Source organism: Leopardus geoffroyi, chromosome A1 (assembly GCF_018350155.1).
Source record: "Leopardus geoffroyi isolate Oge1 chromosome A1, O.geoffroyi_Oge1_pat1.0, whole genome shotgun sequence".
NCBI lineage: Eukaryota > Metazoa > Chordata > Mammalia > Carnivora > Felidae > Leopardus > Leopardus geoffroyi.
The window spans coordinates 164,772,348-164,792,814 of NC_059326.1; the positions used below are offsets into that span (position 1 = coordinate 164,772,348).

The following is a 20,467-nucleotide window of genomic DNA, read 5'->3' on the forward strand; positions in this document are numbered from 1 at the left end:
TCACTCTAAATATTTATTGTTGTTTGGAAAGAGGAATAATAAAAAAGAGAGCTCAAATGATCTGTGAAGAAGGGGAAAGAGATAGGGCATGTGAAACGGTATCCTTCACAGGGTAGCATTTTTTTTATTCTCCCACAGTACTCTTGCCATTTACAATAAGTCTCATCATTCATAGGTTGTTATTACTGAGGTCCTCACAGAAGAAATATTATTCCATTTCTGGCTGCTCTCTGCAGCACTTATACTTCGTTATTTCCCCACGGACTTCATGTCCTTCAGTTTTTTTTTTTTTTTCACAGTCCTTTTTTTCTTCAGTAGTATCTGTGATGAAGGACTGATGCCAAGTAATCAACTTCACTTCTTTTAGAAAAAAAAATCTCAGTCTAAACTGATGGTTTATTTTATAGACAAAAGCATCCCTCCATATTCTGTGCAGAACCTTAGAAGCATTTCAGCACAATTGGTAGGATATGCCAATTGATGAAATGCCAAAGCTCCATAATGGAAAAATAAGAAAAATATCAAAATTCTTTTCACCTAAGAAATTGCTATTAGTTCAAGTAGCACTTAACTAGTGAAATGAATATGCCCCGGAGTACAGATTTCATCTTTGGCAGCTGTAATACCTAAGACCCACTGGCTGTCCTTTGTTCCTGCTTATTCAGAGAGTCTCATTTTATAGGGAGGATGATTAAATTTGTATTTAATTCCTCTTCTTTTTTTTATAATCATAAAATGAGGTGTTGGGTGATCATATAGGGTTCTCCCACTTGCAAATTCCTCATTATTTAATGTAATGTCAGTTTAGCTCATGGAAACACCTTTTGTGTTCTGCTACCCATTTTTATTCAACCAGAGTGCATTTTTATGACATACAACAGAGAGGGAGTGAATATGGGCATGGGGTTGAGGAGGCAAAGCAGAAGTTGGCAGATGGTTAATGATCCTTCTAGTTATATCCTCAGGAATAAGATGTTTTTTTTTTTTTTAAAAAAAAAAAGGGTACCTTAGTGTGTCATTATACAAGAAAAAAATAAATGAAGCAAGATAACCTGAATTGAGAAAGGTATTGCAGCACTTATATATAACTATGGAAATGTTTCTGATAATTGATGGGGGGTGGGAGTGAGGGGAAAGTGGGTGATGGCCATTGAGGAGGGCACCTGTTGGGATGAGCACTAGGTGTTGTATGGAAACCAATTTGACAATAAACATCATATTAAAAGAAAGAAAAAGATAAGATATATACACATTCCATCTACTTCCACTTGAATAAAACATAAGGAGTTTGGAAAGGCAGAGAATAGACTGTAGTCACATTTAATTTGTAGCTAGATTACGTGACACTGGTTTAGTCACATCCTCTCAATGTGCCTACCAGTAAGTAGGGGTGGTTCTTTTGCTGATTAGCCATCCAGTGGATGATTATTTGTGAGGTTGCCAAATTTAGCAAATAAAAATAAAAAAAAAACACTGAGTTAAATTTGAATTCAGATGAAACATTATTTTAAGTACAGTATATCCCATGCACTGTACTAAAATGTTCATTGTTTATCAGAATTTCTAATTTAACTGAACATTCTGTATTTTATCTAGCAATTTCTTATTAGGATATTAGAAGTCTCTTAAATAGGCATAGATTTTCTTCTGTTGTAGAAACATGCGTTAACACAAGATGAGCAAAGGATACAAGACATACGAGCATAGAGGATATTTTCCTCCAAACACCAGAAGCCTTTAGCAAAAATATTGTTAATTATACCTTGGTCTTCTTGAGCCTTAGTATGTTAAGCAAGAAAGGCCACTGTTGGATACATGTATACCCTGAGACTCCCAAATAATCCACCTGAGTCTCTGCCCTCAAGGATCTCTTGAAGGGAAATCAGGAGACATATTCAAGGACATTTATTACATCATTGTTTACAAGGGTAAAAAATTGGAAACAGCTGGTTTCTCCATCAGTAGGAAAATACATACAAACGTATGCTCTGTTCTTTGATTTTGAACACAGGGTAATGTGATTAACGTGTGGGCCCTGGATCCAGTCAGCTTGGATTCAAATTCCAGCTCTACCATTTACTACCTGTGTAGCATTCTATAAGTTGCTTAAGTTTTCTGTCTTCCATTTTGATCATCTGTAAAATAACAAAATTATAAAAATGTAAATAAAATATATAACATAAAACAATATCAAAGTAATAAAAGTCTCCTCCATAGGACTATTGTGAGAGTACAGCAAATTAATATATGTGAAGTATTTAACACAGCAGTTGACACCAAGATCACCTAGAAAACTTGGAAATATTCAGTAAATATCAGCTTCTATCAAAATGAAGTATTATAGAAAAGTAAAATAAGTGAACAGAAAAATATGGACAATTAAGTAGCATTTATGTGAAAGAAAACAAGCAAAACAATGGTATAAATAATTTGATGCTTATTGTATATAGTGAACATGTGAAACCATATATTAAATGATAAATATGAAATTATGATGGTAGATGTCCCTGAGAATTGAAGGAGGAACAGGTCTAGGGAATAGAATAGTTATTTATAAAGTTGTAATAATTTTATTTAGAAAACATGAAGGTAAATTCACAAAACTTTAATGTTTTCTAATTTTTGTTTATGGATATTTGTTATGTCATAAGTAGTTTGCTGTATGCGTTCAAAGGAATTAAAAAGTAGACAGTGTATAGATATAATGACTGGTAGTCTAACGTAAGTTATTTGTTAAAGTCTTGATTTTTATATGACATCTGCTGAATTAATGCGCAGATATGATACTGAAGAGTTTTATCAAATAATTTAACAGATATAACATTTATAGGAAGTCTAAAATATGCCAGGTGCATTTTAAACATACCCATCCTGTGAAGTGGATTTTGTTCTTCCAACTTTAGTGATGAAGCTGAGGATAACTTGCTGGTTGCCTAGACAAGAGGTGAGAGAATTGGGAATCGTATCTATGTCTGCTTTACTTCAAAGTTATTCTCCTTTAATTTCATTTAGTGAAACCTAGTTCTATAAATATATATCTATCCCACTTATCATAGATTAGTAATCTACTTTTAGAAACTTTACTCTCATGTATCTTGTACTTATTGAAATTGTACATGGTTTGTATATATATATATATTTTTTCAGTTCTACCCAAGCTATTAGCAGATATTTTACATGGCCTTCTAGGCATTTAGGGGTAAGAAACATAATTTAAAACATAGAGGTTGTAAATATTTCAGTTTAGCATAGAATTTGGGGTCAGGATCTTCCTCGCATGTGGTATTTGAGTTTAAGAGCAATACCACATGAAGTTCTATTTTTAAATAGAAAAAAAAAAAACATTGAACTATATAGTTGTATTTTTCCAAATGTTAAGTTAGTTTTAGTCTTTAGGGTTTGTTTCTGAAACAGGTGCTTCTGATACTACAGAAAAATGTCCTGGTTAATCAAGACTCTATTATGTGACAGAACCTGTATGTGTACTGCATATATCCATAAAATACAAAGAATGAGGCTTATTGATGAACTCTAGATGCAGAACTTTGAAAACATTTTGAAATGTTTCATTTTGATTTTAATTTTAGCAAAGTTTTCATTTGTTAAACATACAAAGCATATAACCATAAAATGTAATATTGGCAACAAAATTAATTTGTCATATTTCATAAACAGATTATAAATGCACAGTCTTAAGATAGTATAGAAGATGATAATTAAATTCATCTAAATCTGTAGTATTTAGGAAGAAAAGACTTACTCATTTAATCATTTGAGAATGAGAATGAGAAAAAGAAATGTCCAACCCCTTGGTTTGTTTTGAATGCTGGAGATAAGTGAAAATTTAATAATATAATAAGTAATGGATAATGTTTTTTCACCTGCATGATTTTTGAGTGCTTTCCAAAAAGCTTATTATAGAGAGGTAAATTTTTGGAATAAGACAAGTTCCAAGAAGAATTTAAAAGATAAGTAAATACTCATGTAGTATGTTCTCCCTATATTTTAAAAAGGGTCATAATCCTATTCAAATAAAATTATTGAAGATACTCTTGAGATATTTCTTCTTCTAGGCTTAATTTTTAGTGAAAAAAAAATGACGGGACTTATTCCATAATGTATTGTCTGAATATTCCCAAGGGATTTGGATTTGTAGACATGTATGATTTACTTTTTAAAATATACATTAAAATGTATATTTATATGTGATTAGTGTAAATGTATGGTTAAATATTACTGACAGTGGATATGAGCCAAACAGCATGCATGTGTAAAAAGTAAAGGAATGATTATTCTCCACTTTTGTAAAAACTTTAAAAAACCTTTTTTTTTTTTCCCTTGAAGTGAAAATCTTGCATCATGCCAGGCACACAGTATGTGATAGTTGAAGATTAAGTAAATTTTTTTTTTTAATGTTTTATTCATTTTTGAGACAGAGAGAGACAGAGCATGAACGGGGAGGGGCAGAGAGAGAGGGAGACACAGAATTGGAAGCAGGCTCCAGGCTCCGAGCCATCAGCCCAGAGCCCGACGCGGGGCTCGAACTCACGGACCGCGAGATCGTGACCTGGCTGAAGTCGGACGCTTAACCGACTGCGCCACCCAGGCGCCCCAAAGAAGATTAAGTAAATTAAAGTAAATCATTCATTGATATTTTAAAGAAAATTATTTAAAGTAATATTTAATTTCTACATTATTCTAGCTGAAAAAAGGGATTAAACTTAACTCTGATAAATAACTTTTATACATGACCATAAAATTTCACATAATCTTGTTCATCTTCACAAATTTTCTACAAAATTCTAAGTGCAGTCTGTGAGGATAAATATTATATTTGTCTTCTAATTCTTTATTATATACCAAGCATCTGGGACAGGACTTGACACATAGTAAACAATCAATGAATGTTTGTTTATAATTGAAGGAAATATACAAATCAGAGCTTTTCTAGTCTTTTATTACATGTGCACATACACACATACACAGTTTTAAGTTTAGACAGGGAGGATAGAGGAGAATAATTTTCAAATTCTCTGTATACTTACTGGTAGGTTCATTTTATAAAAATTTGAGCAATTTTAATAATTCTCTTCACATGAAACTGTTAAGATTTATTAACTGTTTTGCATAAAAACTTCCATGAACTTAAGTAAAAGAAGGATGTTTTTAACTTGTCAGTCTATTTTGACTGTATGAAAACTCTACCATGTATGCCACAATTGGAAAGGTTCTTTAATTGATGTTTGGTGATGAAGCTTTATCATTAGTTTAATGAAATTATAGTGTGGGCTAGTAAGTAATCTAATTACAATGCTAAATTAATTCCATTAATGAAATATATCTGTACATAGTGTTCCTGTGCTTAGGCTGTGATTGTCCATTATCATTCTTTTTCCAGCTTTGTGAATTATTGAGTTTGGCTAATTAAATTTCATATTATGAGGTGTACATTAGTAAGTATGGAGGAAAACGCATCTTCTTTTTTTCATAGAGATAATTTCTTGATTATTTGTTTAGTGCCTATGTAGCAAATATAGAAGCATCACAAAATTTTGTTTGCTTTTAGAAACATTCAACAAAATAAAAATATAATCTAGAAAATGAATTTCAATCAAATAACCTAATTCATATTGTGATAATATCTAACTGACCTCTCATTTACTGTCTGTTCTTTTTTAATGGAATACAAATTTATTACCAAAAGATCAGAGTCCACATTAACAACTCTACTCATTACTGTGATAATAACCCAGAAGTGTGATTTGCAAGGAAACAGTGGAGTGTCAGGGAAAAAAAAATTCCTGGATAATGATGACTCATCATAGTGATCAAGAGTGTAATTTATTATCTTTATATTAATTTCAGGAAATCTAAGTGCAGATCTTTTCAAATTGAAACATAGTCTTCTTTTAATTTGTATCTTTTACAGTTCTCTAAAACATGCAGGCAGATCGCAAATTCAGGGAATGTTCATTGCATTCCAAAATTACCGTCTCGGAATTTTTATTCCTGATTTCCTCACAAGGGTGCAGGAGAAATCAGAACAAAATTAGAATGAACTGATGTATAACTGGTTTTCTTATCAATTGGCTTTTGTACTCATGGGTGACACATCCACCATTCTCTAATAATTATGGTTTAAGAATAAAATTCCTTCTTTTAAGCCTGTGTTTGAACCAATGTCCTGATGGGTGTACCTCAAGTCATGCAACAATAAAATTAAAATAAAATAAATAAAATAAAATAAAATAAAATAAAATAAAATAAAATAAAATAAAATAAAATATAAATGAGGAAATTCAATTAAATATTGCCATATAATATCAAAATGATGTAAAATACACATCTTTAAACTTTTGCATTAAAAAGGAACTTTTAGAAAGGATCATTTTAGTTCAGTTGTACTGAGGGTGTTTTCTAGTTTGCCAGATAGCTTTTGGTTTTGAACGTCCATTTTATTTCTGTCTTATATCCATTTTTGTTAAATGAACAATATTTTCAACTGTACTAATATATCAAAGTTATTGATTCCTTCAAAGTGAGTTGCATAAATATTTCACTTCAAAGCACTTTAATACATACATAATATTTCTCAGTCTGCTCGCCGTGAATAAACTAGTGATCTTTATGCTGCTGCTTGTTCCATTATTGCTTTCACTTTGCAATTAGGTACAATTCCACAGAGGGCTACTGTGAGTATGTCTGGTCCAATCTTTGGCAAGTATACACACAATTAAAGTTGGGGCTACCTTCCTGTCACCCAAGGTACAGAGAGATGCATTAAAACTAACAAAGCGATAAAAGGGGCCTGAAATTGAAGCAGTTTAAGAAATGACAGTTTAATGAAAGCAGTGTAAAAATACTATCACACTGATGGAAAACATCTGTCCTCTACGAATCTTGAATGATAGAAGGTTGTGTGGCTCTTCAGGAATGTGTTGCTAGCCTATGGTTATATCAACAGCAGGTCAGGCATGGCCTGTCTTCTTTAATATCATAGTTATGACTGTCCAAATGTATACCATTCCAGTCGATACTTTGGCTTCAGCATTGCAGTAGATTGCTTTAAAGTTCTTTTCACTGCCTGTTGGACTTTTTCAATGGAATGTGGGAATAATGCTGCTGAACCATAAGGAGAAAGAAAATAAATGCATTGAGAGCTGTTTGTAAAGCAAAAATGTTTATAAATATTGTAATTCTAGTTATTGTAATCAAAATGTGACATATTCTATTTCCTTGTGGTTTTACTAAAGTATGGTTGCAATCACAATTTCTTCATTTCTTTTGTTTTTATTATAGCAGGCAAGTGTTTGTAACAACAGTATATTAAAGATTATTACTGTGTGGTGAAAGGGTTAATGTTAACATTCATGGTATCTAAGTTACTATGACAGACTTTCACAAGAGAGAGGGGAAAATTATTTATATTCCAAATTGGCAATAAAAAAGTGGATTAGTCTCATGTCCCAAATTTGGAAGAAAGTGGAGGCTAATACTTTCAGTTAAAGATCATTATTTGTTTTTTATCTCTTATTCATTAAGAGGTAATTTTTGAAATCAAATTTTGCAGGTGAAAAGCAATAATGTGGAATAAAAAATTTCCTTGGAGATAAGAAAAAAATTGAATTGCTTCCCATCTGCAGAAGTAGTTAATCTAGGTGCTATTCAGACATGCTAAATGTTTAGTTACATGTGAGTTTAAAATAAATGTGAAAATTCTAGTTCTTTAAGGAGTTCATCTCCATTTATTCCATTGATGGGAATATATTCCTATTTTCTCCCCTAAGGTGAATTTATCAGGCCTATCAAGGCATTTTTAATCATTTATTGAGTCTTATCTATCAAATATCTAGAATTACATTTCAGAAGTGCCAGTAAGTTGGAGAGTAGGGTGAAGGAAGACAGGAATACAAGTATACAAGTATACAAGTATAGTAGCTGTGTACACAATATGACTTTCTTATTTATGTGTCTCTTTTTTGTTTTGGTTTCGTTTGGTTGCTGTTGTTGTTGTTGTTGTTTGAGAAAGAGAGAGAGAGAGCAGGAGGGGCAGAGAAGGAGGAAGCGAGAGAATCCCAAGCAGGCTGCACACTGTCAGCATAGAGCCTGATGCAGGGTTCAAACTCAAAAACCATGAGATCACAGCCCAAGCCAAAAACAAGAGTTGGATGCTGGACCAACTGAACCACCCAGGCATACCTCTCAGTATTATTTTTAACAGAACATGAAAACTGATATCATAACTTGCATGTTTTTAGGTTATTAGCGTCTTTTCTGTGATCCACAGTAGTGTTATCTTTGGGAAAACTTCCCCATACAAATCGAAGCACACTTACCTGGTACCTAAACTTTGGGCTATTCATAGACTGCACCAAATTTTTTATGATACCTTCAGGAAACTTCAGATTGGTGAAAACTTTATTTCAGAGGGGAGTTCACTTGAACTTTCTAGGTTATGTACAGTAGTGATTTACATGTCAAAATCATTTGATGAAATGGGAATTATTTGGAGACTTCTCAACATTTTTATATTATGTAATAAAAATATTTTTGTGCAAGTCACTACACTTAACGATAAGTGGACTTACCTAAGTGTAAAACTAGGTCAGATTTCATATCAATACATTTTATCAACGTTTATTTATTTTTGGGACAGAGAGAGACAGAGCATGAACGGGGGAGGGGCAGAGAGAGAGGAAGACACAGAATCGGAAACAGGCTCCAGTCTCTGAGCCATCAGCCCAGAGCCCGACGCGGGGCTCGAACTCACGGACCGCGAGATCGTGACCTGGCTGAAGTCGGACGCTTAACCGACTGCGCCACCCAGGCGCCCCTCATATCAATACATTTTAATTCACATCTGTAATCCTACCCAACAATATATTTTCCAAAACAAATTTAGCTTAATATTGAGGTATAAATTACCCTTCATTTTTAGAAAAGAAAATTCTATGGAGGGTTTAAATTTTAAAATCTTTAATTTTTTTTCTGACACATACTATTAAAAGTAATTTTTTATCCAGTACTCTTCCATTTCCAATGATACTTGTATTTTCATGATATATCAGGAAGAAAACCTTAACTTGTGCTAAATGTCTTTAACAATGCTCTTTAATATCTGAGCTTTGGTCAGAGCAGCATATAGTGTTTGTCAATTAAAGTAAAATGGATTTTTTGAAAGCAAGTCAATCAAAAACAGAATATATTCAGTTTACAAATAAGCTATTCATTTTACAAAGCTGTACTTTAAGTATAAATGGAGGTAAGGAAAAATTTAAGAAATGGTTAATAAATGATATTCTATGTCTGCCATTTCAGTGTGATAATATTAAATATAAAAATGATAGATAAATATATTTTAAAATTCTATTACTTCATCTCTACTTCAGTTATATTAACATTTCCAACAGAATTTTTCTTATGGGGCGCCATTCTCGCTCAGTCAGTAGAGCACGTGACTCTTGATCTTGGGGTCAAGAGTTCAAGCCCCACATTGAGTGTAGAGCTTACTGTGAAAAAAAAAATTTTAAATAATTATTTTTAAATATTTCATTTGTCTTGCATTTCTAAGTAAAATTTTTGGTTGTTTCTTCTGCTGGTAAAATAATGTGAGAGAGTTTGACACTTGTTTCTTACCATTTAGCATTACTTTAATTTACATAATTAAGGATTCATAATTTCAAGTAAGCTCAGTATGTCCTCTTTTATTCTAAGGAACCTGTATTCTAGATTTAGACTTTTCACTAATATGTTAGTCTCTTCTGTGATAATCTCTCTTTAAGCCTTCTTCCTATGAGCTAGAAAATAGAGAAGTGTTTTATACAAATCTCCTGTCTTGCCACAGAGAGTATGGTATAGATGTGTAGTTTTAGTCCAGTATACCTGGCTTAGAATCCTAGGTCTCGTCACATTGTTGATACAGGGCCTAAACTTCAGTAAAATCTCCTTAGTTTCAGTTCTTTTCCTCTGCTACATCCACTTCATTCCTTTTGATTATTTGCAACGTTAAGACATTGTCTTATAGAGGTCTACATACTGCGAATAACCTTTGTGGTATTATGATTTCACTATCGTCAGAATAAAAATCTCAAATGCATAACAGATACAAATTTAATTTTCACTGTATCATTAATACAAGCAAAAAGAAGTATCACTTTCCAATTCCTATTTTGCTTTATAACCCTAAATATTTGGTTAACATGTGGGGTTTTAGCCCTATCTTTAACAAAGTCATCATAATATCCTGCTTCTTTAGGATTATTATGATGTTAACTTTCACAACCCTCTATGAGACTACTGATTAAGTAAGCAATTTCCATGTGCATTATTGTGCTTTGTTTCCAGGGGCCAGAAGCCTATGGGGCATCCTCTTCTTAATCTAAGGAGATTAAGAGAGTGAATACTACATTGCACATTACCAATCTAGAATCACTTAGACCCATCAATTATTCACAGCAAACACACACAGAGAAAACATTCATGTAAAATTCTAAAGCAGAAGCTCTCGTCAGCTGGAGTTGTCTTGCAGAATACTCCCCAAAGCAAAGACTGGAGAGCAGATATAAGGAAGGGAAAGTGTACATCAAGCCTCTGGGAAGCAGTAATGATAGTTGCAAGGACATTTTAATTTGTTTAAATTAGTTTTTAAATCTTTCATAATAATTTTTAAAGCCTAGCTTTTAAACTAACTTCTGAGTAAATAATCATATCCCTAACACAACTAGCCATCCAAAGAAAAGTGGGAATAGAAATTAAATAACATAGTCTAGAACAATTTCCACTGCAGTTGAGCCTTAAACTGATTTGTTACTGAAATAGTATTCTTTTTCTTTTATTATTTTATTTTTTTAACATTTATTTATTATTGAGAGACAGAGAGACACAGAGCGTGAGCAGAGGAAGGGTAGAGAGAGGGGGAGACACAGAATCCGAAGTAGGCTTCAGGCTCTGAGCTGTCAGCACAGAGCCTGACGCAGGGCTCGAACTCACAAACTGTGAGATCATGACCTGAGCCGAAGTCGGTCGCTCAACCAACTGAGCCACCCAGGTGCCCCTGAAATAGTATTCTTAGTGTCTATACACACTATTGGGGAACAATTGGTATTGTTTAAATTTATAGGACTTTCTCTATTTCACTTGTATATAGATTCTTTAAAAACAAAGATATAATGGCACACAGTTTTTGGTATTGTACTTTTTTCTTTCAATAAATTATTTAATGGTACTCTGTCATGAAAAACTATCTTTTCCTTTCCTTTCTGTATTTCCTTTGAGCTGTAAAGTCAAATATGCCTGTCAATTTTAGTAACCAGGAGATTTTAGTCAATTATTGGAACGAATTCCACATTTTATGGCAGGAAAATTTTGCTCATTAAAGATACACTGTAATCCTTCTAAATTTATCTGGTTACATCTTTCTAAATACTTAATAGCCCCATAGTATTTTGAAGGTCTTTAAGCCCCTCTTAATCAGTTACCATCTTTATATGTTGTTATCTATTATTTTGGGAGCTTTTCTTCCACCTTGGAAAATGGAAAATGTTATGGCATTAGTGTGTAAATATTCTATGAGCAACCTGAATTAATCTCCATTATCTCTTGGGGCAATAACTGTTTGTCAACTCAAAATTTCAGATTTTCTCTAACCAATCTAAATCTAGGTAAAGGTAACTAGCCTTATGCAAAATACAAATTTCAAGTGCAGTTTAAGCCATATGATTTGTTGTTTTACATGTCAGCTTTGGCAAAGTGTAAAGGAGCAAAGCATCTCACAAAAGCTATATAATTTAAAATCTTTCAACCAGTCTGTTGATATGGGGCTTATGTGGTTTTAAAATTCAGACTTTAATTTGTAGGACAATTGTGTTTCTATAAATACAGTGGTCATATAAAATGATGCATGACTATCAAAATTTGGTTATCTTACTATCTAGTGATTTTACCTATAATTTAAAAAATGTAATATTTAATAATATTTCATATCTTTGACTATTAAATCTACACTCTGGTAGCATTCTGATAAAGGGGGAAATGTACTTTCTGTTTCAGAGAAAATGTGAGAGACATCAGAGTGTAAGATACTACTATATCTCCTTGTTTTGATTACTCAAATTCCTAACATCAGCATTAGATCAAAATCAGGAAAGTATAGAGTTTTGTTTGTTTTGATATGTGTCTTTGTATGCAACTAGGAAGCTAGTCTTTCTGTGTAGAGAATGGTATTTATACTTTTTACATTTCTGATAGTATTCATAAGTGTTAGGAATTAAATTTAAAAGGTAAAAAAATGGCATTCCTCATTTTACCTATTTTAATAAATGAGTGTGGGCCTATATTTCAGAGGGACAGAGAGTAAGCACAAGAGTGAGAACTAGAGTGAGAAGTAGAAGGAAAGAGAGAAAGAATCATTTCCAGTGAAACTGAGTATAATTAATTTTTTTGTATAATATGTAAAAATTGTCATTGTGATATGATTGCATGTTCCATGTAGAAATATTTTAATGAATGGTACAATTAAAAATATTTGTTTGCAAAAGAGCTAGGACAGCCAATATAATCCTGAAGTAAAATAAAGTTGAAAGGCTGAACTACACAACTTAAAGGGCTGCTATAAAGCTGCAGTTATCTAGATGGTGAGGTATTGGCAAAAGAATAGACAACTAGATCAATGGATCAGAATGCAGAGCCTCAAAATACACCCATATAAATATAGTCAACTGATCTTTCACAAAGTAAAGGCAACACAGTGGAGCAAAGATGGTATCTTCAACAAATGGTCCTGGAACCACTAGACATCGACATGCAATAAAAAATGACTCTAGACACAGATCTTATATCCTTCACAAAAATTGACTCTAAATCGATCATAAATCTAAATGGAAAACACAAAACTGTAAAACTCCTACAAGACGATATCAGAAACCTTGGGTATTCTGATGACTTTTTACATATAACACCAAAGGCACAATCCATGAAAGAAAGAACTGATAAGTTGGACTTCATTAAAATTAAAAATCTTATGCTTTGGCAAGACAATGTCGTGAGAATGGAAAGACAAGCCACAGACTGGGAGAAAATATTCGCAAAAGTCACATTTGCTAAAAGTATGTTAGACAAACTATGTGAAGAACTCTTAAAATTCAACAATAAGAAAACAAACAACCTAATTTAAAAATGGGCCAAACCTTAACTACCTCCCAAAATTCGTATGTTGAAACCTGATCCCCAATATGATGATATTTGGAGGTGCACTTTTGGGAATGTGATCAGGTCATGATGGTAGAACCCCGTGAATGGAATGAATGTCCTTATAAAAGATGCCTCAGAGAACTCTCTTCCCCATTCTACCTGTGAGGACACAGTGAGAAGATGGCCATCTATGAACCAGAAAATTGCTTCTCACAAGACACCAAATATTCTGGAACCTTGATCTTGGATTTCCCAGCCTCCAGGATTATGCAAAATAAGTGTTTGTTGTTTAAGGAACCCAGTCTATAATATTTTTTCCTATAATAGCCTAAACAGACTGAGAGAAATGTCATTAAAAGAAGATATACAGAGGGGTACCTGGGTGGATCATTTGAGTGTCTAGCTCTTGATTTTGGCTCAGGTCATGATACCAGGGTCATGGGATTGAGCCTGGTGTCAGGTTCCTTGCTGAGCATGGAACCTGCTTAAGATTCTTTCTCTCTCTCCCTCTGCCCCTCTCCCTGACTCACATGTTCTCCCTCTCCCTCTCTCTCTCTCTCTCTCTCTCTCATTCTCTCCTAAAAAAAAAAAAAAGATATACAGCGGTCAAATAAGCATATTAAGATGCCTCTTATCATACTCACAAGGGAAGTACAAATTAATACCATTATACCTTAGAATGTTCAAAACACAGAACACTGAGAACACCAAATGCAGGTTATGATATGGAGTAACAGTGACTTTCATTCATTGCTGGATGGAATGTAAAATGGTACAGCCACTTTGCAAGAGAATTCTGTGGTTTCTTACAACACTAAAACATCATCTTACTGTATGATCCAGCTGTCATAGTCTTTTCCATTTACCCAAAGGCATTAAAACCACCACACAAAAACCTGTACGAGGATGTTTGCAGCAGCTTTATTCATAATTGCTAAAACATGCAAAGCCTCCAAAAGGTACGTCAGCAGGTGAATAAATTGTGGTACATCCAGGCAATGGACTATTATTCAGGTCTGTAAAGAAATAAGGTATCGACCATGAAAAGACATAGAGGAACCTGCAATATGTATTAATGAGTGAGAGAAACTAATCTGAAAACGCTACATACTGTATGATTCCAACTATATGATATTTTGGAAAAGGCAAAACTATAGAGACAGTGAAAAAGATCTCTGGTTGCCATAGGTTGCACTGGGGAAAAGGTGAATTGATGGGATACAGAAGATTTGTAGGACAGTGAAAATACTCCATATGATACCATAATGGTAGATGCATGTCATTATACATTTGTCCAAATTCATACCATGTGTAAAACCAAAAAAGAACTATAAAGTAAACTATGGACAGAGGGTGATTATCATGACTCCAGGCAGGTTCATCCTTTGTAACAAATATACCCTCTGGTATGGTATTGGGGGAATGCAATGCATGTGACAGGGCAGAGAGTACCTGGGCAATCTCTGTACCTCCCCTCAATTTTGCTGTGAACCTTAAACTGCACTGTAAAAATAGCCTTAAAACATTTTTTAACAACCACAAAGGCCACAATTTAGGATGGATACATTATATATATGTGTATATATATACACATATATATATACACACACACATATGTTGTAAAATGTATATATATTTACATATATATGTAAATGTTGTAAAATATTTTAAATGGCAGTTAATATAGGTATGTCACCAAAACTCCAATTTAATAATTTAATATAAGAATCTTAGATAATCAAATTATTTTCTGTGAAATGCATTCTTCTTATCTGTCAATGTATGCACATAACTTTTTCAACAGTATATGTAGGTCTTAAATTACAATAGATAGTACTAATTTATTTGGAATCACATCATATTGAGGATGTTTTGCTTTTTTATGATGTGTGGGTATATGAAATAAGGTGCCCCTCATAGTTAAAGGACCATAAATTAATAAATTTTGGCTATATTAAATCCACATGTTTAGGTATTTGCACTTTGAGTGTATATTATATGTTACACATGAATATATTACAAATGAGGGCACTTGGGTGGTTCAGTCAGTTAAGCATTCAATTTTTGGTTTCAGTTTAGGTAATAATCTCATGGTTTGTAAGTTTGTTTGAGCCCTGTATTGGGCTATCCGTTGATGGTGCAGAGCCTACTTGGGATTCTTTCTCCCTCTCTCTCTGCCCCTCTCACATCTCTCTCTCTCTCTTTCTCTCTCTCTCTGAAAATAAACTTTTAAAAAAATCATAAATATATTACAAATGATAATAAGGATGACTATGGTGTTTCTTATTTATTGTCTACACAATACACATTCTCTTATTTAGTCCAAAGCAACCTCCTAGAAGGGCACCTGGGTGGCTCAGTTAGTTAAGCGTCTGACTTTGGCTCAGGTCATGATCTCATGGTTTGTGGGTTCAAGCCCCACATCAGGCTCTATGCTGATAACTCAGAGCCTGGAGTCTGCTTCAGATTCTGTGTCTCCCTCTCTCTCCCCCTACCCCACTCATGCTCTTTCTCTGTCTTTCAAAATAAATAAATATTTTTTAAAATGTTTAAACAACAACAAACCCAAAGCATCCTCCTGAAAAAGGTACTGTATTGCTCCTATTTTGAAGTTAAGTAAACTGAGGCACAGAAAGAATGTCACCCAGCTAGCACTTAGCAAAATTTGGATTTCATCTCAAGTGTTATTAACAGCCATGTTCTTTACCACAATGCCACAGTTCCACTTGATGTCCACATGAGAGTCTGACTTGAGACATGTTTGAAATCATTCCTAAAATTCAACAGATGTTTAGAATCTCATCATTTTTCTCTTGAGACAAAACCCCTATATAGTATAAAACATTTTCCAGCATCACTTTTGTATGTATATCTGTGATTTCAGAGTTACCTTTGCTCTCTGAGGAAACGTTATTTCAGTCACCTTGGTTTTACAAAAGTATATTTCTAAACAGTATTTGATAATAAATGTAAACAAAAGTGTTGTGGTCATTAATTTTGAACTAATCATATATATAAGTGTGCGATATACTATAAATTTTCAAGTGAATGAAATATCAAAATTACCACAATTTTATGATTACATTTCTCCTGAGCCTTTATTATGTATACATAGGATATCATATTTTGGTTCAGCACTTGTTAAATATTTTTCTACATTTGCATTTAAAAGTAATTAAATTATGCAAACACTTTTTAAAAATGATATCAAGCCCATAAAGGCTACGTAATGATATAGAAAAATATATACTAATAACAGGAATACAGAACACATCATGTAGAATTTATATGTGTTCAAAGTAAATAAAATTATAAATAAATACTGGAAGTGAAAGTATAATAATATATGACATTAATAAGGCCCAACCTGTCAATAATCTTTACCATGGATTGTGCTTTTGGTGTTGTGTCTAAAACTCATCACAAAACACAAAGTTATGTAGACTTTCTCTTGTTTTGTTTTAGGGGTTTTAAAGTTTAGCGTTTTACAGATAAGTCTGTAATTGATTTTGATTTAATTTTTATGAAAAGTATAAGGTTTATGTGTTCTTCTCCCTCCCATTTATTTTAAAGATTATCGTGTCTCCTTTGCACCTTTGTCAAAAAATCAATTGGCTATATTTGTGTAGGTCTATTTCTGAGCTTTTGGTTATATTCCATTGACTTTGTGTCTATTTTTCAAGCATACCACACCAGTTTGATTACTGTACCTTTATAATTACCCTTAAATCAAGTTGACGTTTCCAATTTTTTCTTCTTTTTTAATATTATGTTGGCTATGCTAGGTATTTTGCCTTTCCATATGAATTTTAAAATTAATTTGTCATAGGTACAAATAGCTTATTGGGATTTTGTTTGGGATTATACTCAATCAATAGACCACGACTTGACATCCTAATAATATTATGTCTTCCAATTCATAAATATGAATATCTCCCATTTATTTACATATGCTTTATTTTTCCTCAGCATTAATTTTTAGTAATTTGGTAAACATTAGGTAAAAACTAAGGAAATGTCAATAAACTATGGCCTTTACTTAATAGCATATCAATATGGTTCATTAATCTTGGCAAATGTACCATTATAATGTAAGATGTTAATAATAGGGGAACTGGATGTAGGTATATTGGAACTCTGTACTATCTTTGGCATTTTTCTGTGTTTCTAGAACTATACTAGAATTAAAGGTTTATATAAAGAAGGAAACTGTTTTCATAGTAATTGGGTTGGGCAATTTTTTCATGAGTTTTTAAAGCTTTTATCATTATATTTATGTATTCAAAATGACTTTAATATTATAGTTAAGAAGGTCACTATAAATTACACAAATCTTACTCCTTGTTCTTAAAAAATAGTGAGTTTATATATAAAGAAATATTTTATATACTAATTACTCTGTGATGACATTAAATGCCAACTAAATCTTACCTCATTAGCCTAGAGTACTAGAAAAACCTACTAAAAAGTTATATTTGTTCTAGGAATAATTTACAAACCAGGAAAATTTAGAAAAATAATACCTAAGCATTTACTGAAAGGAAACACATTTATTATTCTGTTATTAAATGCTGAATTACTATTAAGTTAAATATTTTTCTACTTTGTTTTTAAAGTATAGCTCCAGTCCTTATATCACAAACTGTCATCTACAAGTCATATAAGAGAATGCATTTGCTAAATATTATAAAAAATTGCAGAGCTCTTTTAGGGGATAGAATAGTTTCCTGTGACTGCATTAACAAATTGCCACAAATTTAGTAGCTTAGAACTTACTCTGTCTAGCAGAAGGCTAGCAGTTCAGCATCAGGTTCTAGAACAAATCAAGATGTCAGTAGGACTGCACTCTTTCTCTGAAGGTGTAGCAGTTTGTTTCCTTCCTTTTCCAGCCTTAAGTGGTTGTCTGCATTTCTTTGTTTATAGTCTCATGATTCCAGCCTGTCCCTTTGTGTCACTTTGCTTTCTCCTCTTCTGTATATATATGATCTCTCTCTCTTACGAGGACACTTGTGATTCGATTTAAGGCCCATCTTGATAATCCAGGATGATTTCCCTATGTCAGGATCCTTAATCACATCTGGAAAGACTCTTTGTCCTTGTAAAATAACCTTTAAATTTCCAGGGATTAGAGCCTGATGTCGTTGGGTGATCATTATTTAACCTCTTTAGAGGTCAAGGAGGATGATTTTCTTTGTGCATACTTAATTAACAATTAATATGAGCTAGTGGTTCTGTAAAGTGTTAAACAGTGAAAATTAAGGTTTGCATAATTACCCAGGGGATTTTTAGGAAATCTAGCATTGCACTTTGAAATTTTGTTCTTACTGTTTAAAACAAATACATGTTTGCATTATGTTTCATTGAAATATTTTTAGATTAGTCATAAGAAATCACCCTAGCTTGCCTTAATGTATTTGTGTGGGTTTTATTGTTTGTTAGTATGACTAATTGCACTCTAGACAAATGTGGGGACATTGGCGAAATTGGGAAACTTAAAAAGAAGAACTCTGAAATGCAATTTGGTTTCACTTTGTTGGGCAGCCAGTTGAAGCAGCCATACTTCTGGGTTCTAGCAACTGAATAAAAATATCTAAGGATCTGCACGAAAAGTCAGCCTCTGTCTATAAGTCTTCAGCATGGCACAACCATGGGCAAGTGTTGGGGGGGTGGAATATGTGAAAGTATGTTTTTGGTTGGGAGTGGAGAAGGTAAGATGGAGGGATAGGAGGCTCTGCTCTTACTAATAAACGGGATTTGTTTGTAAGTCTGACACCTAATTGAATCATAGGCTGACTGAGTAATAGTAGAAAAAAATTTGAGAGCTCACCTAATCAAACTTATTCATTTTTCCAATAAGGAAATGACTATAGAGATGTGGATGATTATCTAATAACACCTACATAATTAATAATAGAGCAAAAATTAAAACCCAGGTTTCGTGCTATTTTTATTCCAAAAGAGATTTGTCTCTCATTAAAACTTGACATCAAAATGTGTAAAGTTATAAAAATCTGGGGTGCCTGGGTGGCTCAGCCGGTTGAGCGTCCCACTTTGGCTCAGGTCATGATCTCACGGTTTCTGGGTTCAAACCCCACATCGGGCTCTGTGCTGACAGCTCAGAGCCTGGAGCCTCCTTCAGATTCTGTGTCTCTCTCTCTGTCCCCGCCCCCCACTCACACTCTGTCTCTCTCCTTCAAAAATAAATAAATATTAAAAAATAAATTAAAAAAATAAATTAAAAAGATAAAAATCAACATTTGCCAAATAAGAACTTTAAAAATAAACTAATACTTTTTGTTTTGTTTTTAGTGTAAGAGCTGGGTAGCTTAATAAATAAAATGTTAGCAAAATTTTCTCTATTATTTATTGATAGTAAAGTTTTCTTTTCCATTTTGTCCAATTGATTTTTTAAAAGATTTTATTTATTTGTAATTTTTTAATGTTTATTTTTGAGAAAAAAAGAGTGAGAAAAAGAAAGGGAGACACAGAATCCAAAGCAGGCTCCAGGCTCTGAGCTGTCAGCACAGAGCCCAGTGCAAAGCTTGAACTCACAGACCACGAGATCACGACCTGAGCTGAAGTCAGAAGTTTAGCCAACTGAGCCACCCAGGCGCCCCTAAACATTTTGTTTTTAAGTAATCTCTGTATTCAATGTGGGGCTCAAACTTCACAACCCTGAGAGCAAGAGTTGCATGCTCTACCAACTGAGCCAGACTTGCACCCCTCAAATTTATTGTTTTGAACTTTAAATTATTTTTGTTCTGGATTATTTGCTATTATTCAGTAAATATTTTAGAGCTGAAATGAAATTTATTATAAACTAGACATAGTTGGTTATAAGAGACTGTCAATCGTGGAATATTTCATTTCAACGTTCTTATAGAAAAAAGGCATGAAAATCTATCTATTTCAGCATATCATTGTTTTTAATTAATCCTTTATTGATTCATACCTATTGAATCAGAGTGGGACCATTTAATGAATTACTTATATTAACAGCATTCATTAGACAATTCAAAATAAGCCTTTAGAATATCTTAATGAACACCATAACTTTCATTCACAATTTTTCCTAAGTGGAGTATGTCAAAATTATTTTTCCCATAAACTAATCAAAGCATGAAGCATCCTTAATCTTTAGAAATTAATGTTACCAAAAGAGCTTCTTTTAATAAAGAATCTCTCTTTTTAGGGGCACCTGGGTGGCTCAGTCGGTTAAGTGTCCGACTTCGGCTCAGGTCACGGTCTCACAGCTCATGAGTTCAAGCCCAGCTTCGGG

The 20,467-nt window shown here is 33.1% G+C and overlaps 1 long non-coding RNA gene across 1 annotated transcript; it reads right to left on the reverse strand.

Moving 5' to 3' along the window:
* Nucleotides 1-1,951: 1,951 nt before the first annotated feature.
* On the reverse strand, nt 1,952-18,119 carry LOC123603853. Its single transcript, XR_006715083.1, has 3 exons — nt 17,965-18,119; nt 2,867-2,933; nt 1,952-2,135 (listed from the first exon to the last, which is right to left on the reverse strand). It is a non-coding gene; the product is annotated as an uncharacterized LOC123603853 (long non-coding RNA).
* Between the last annotated feature and the right edge of the window lie 2,348 nt (nt 18,120-20,467).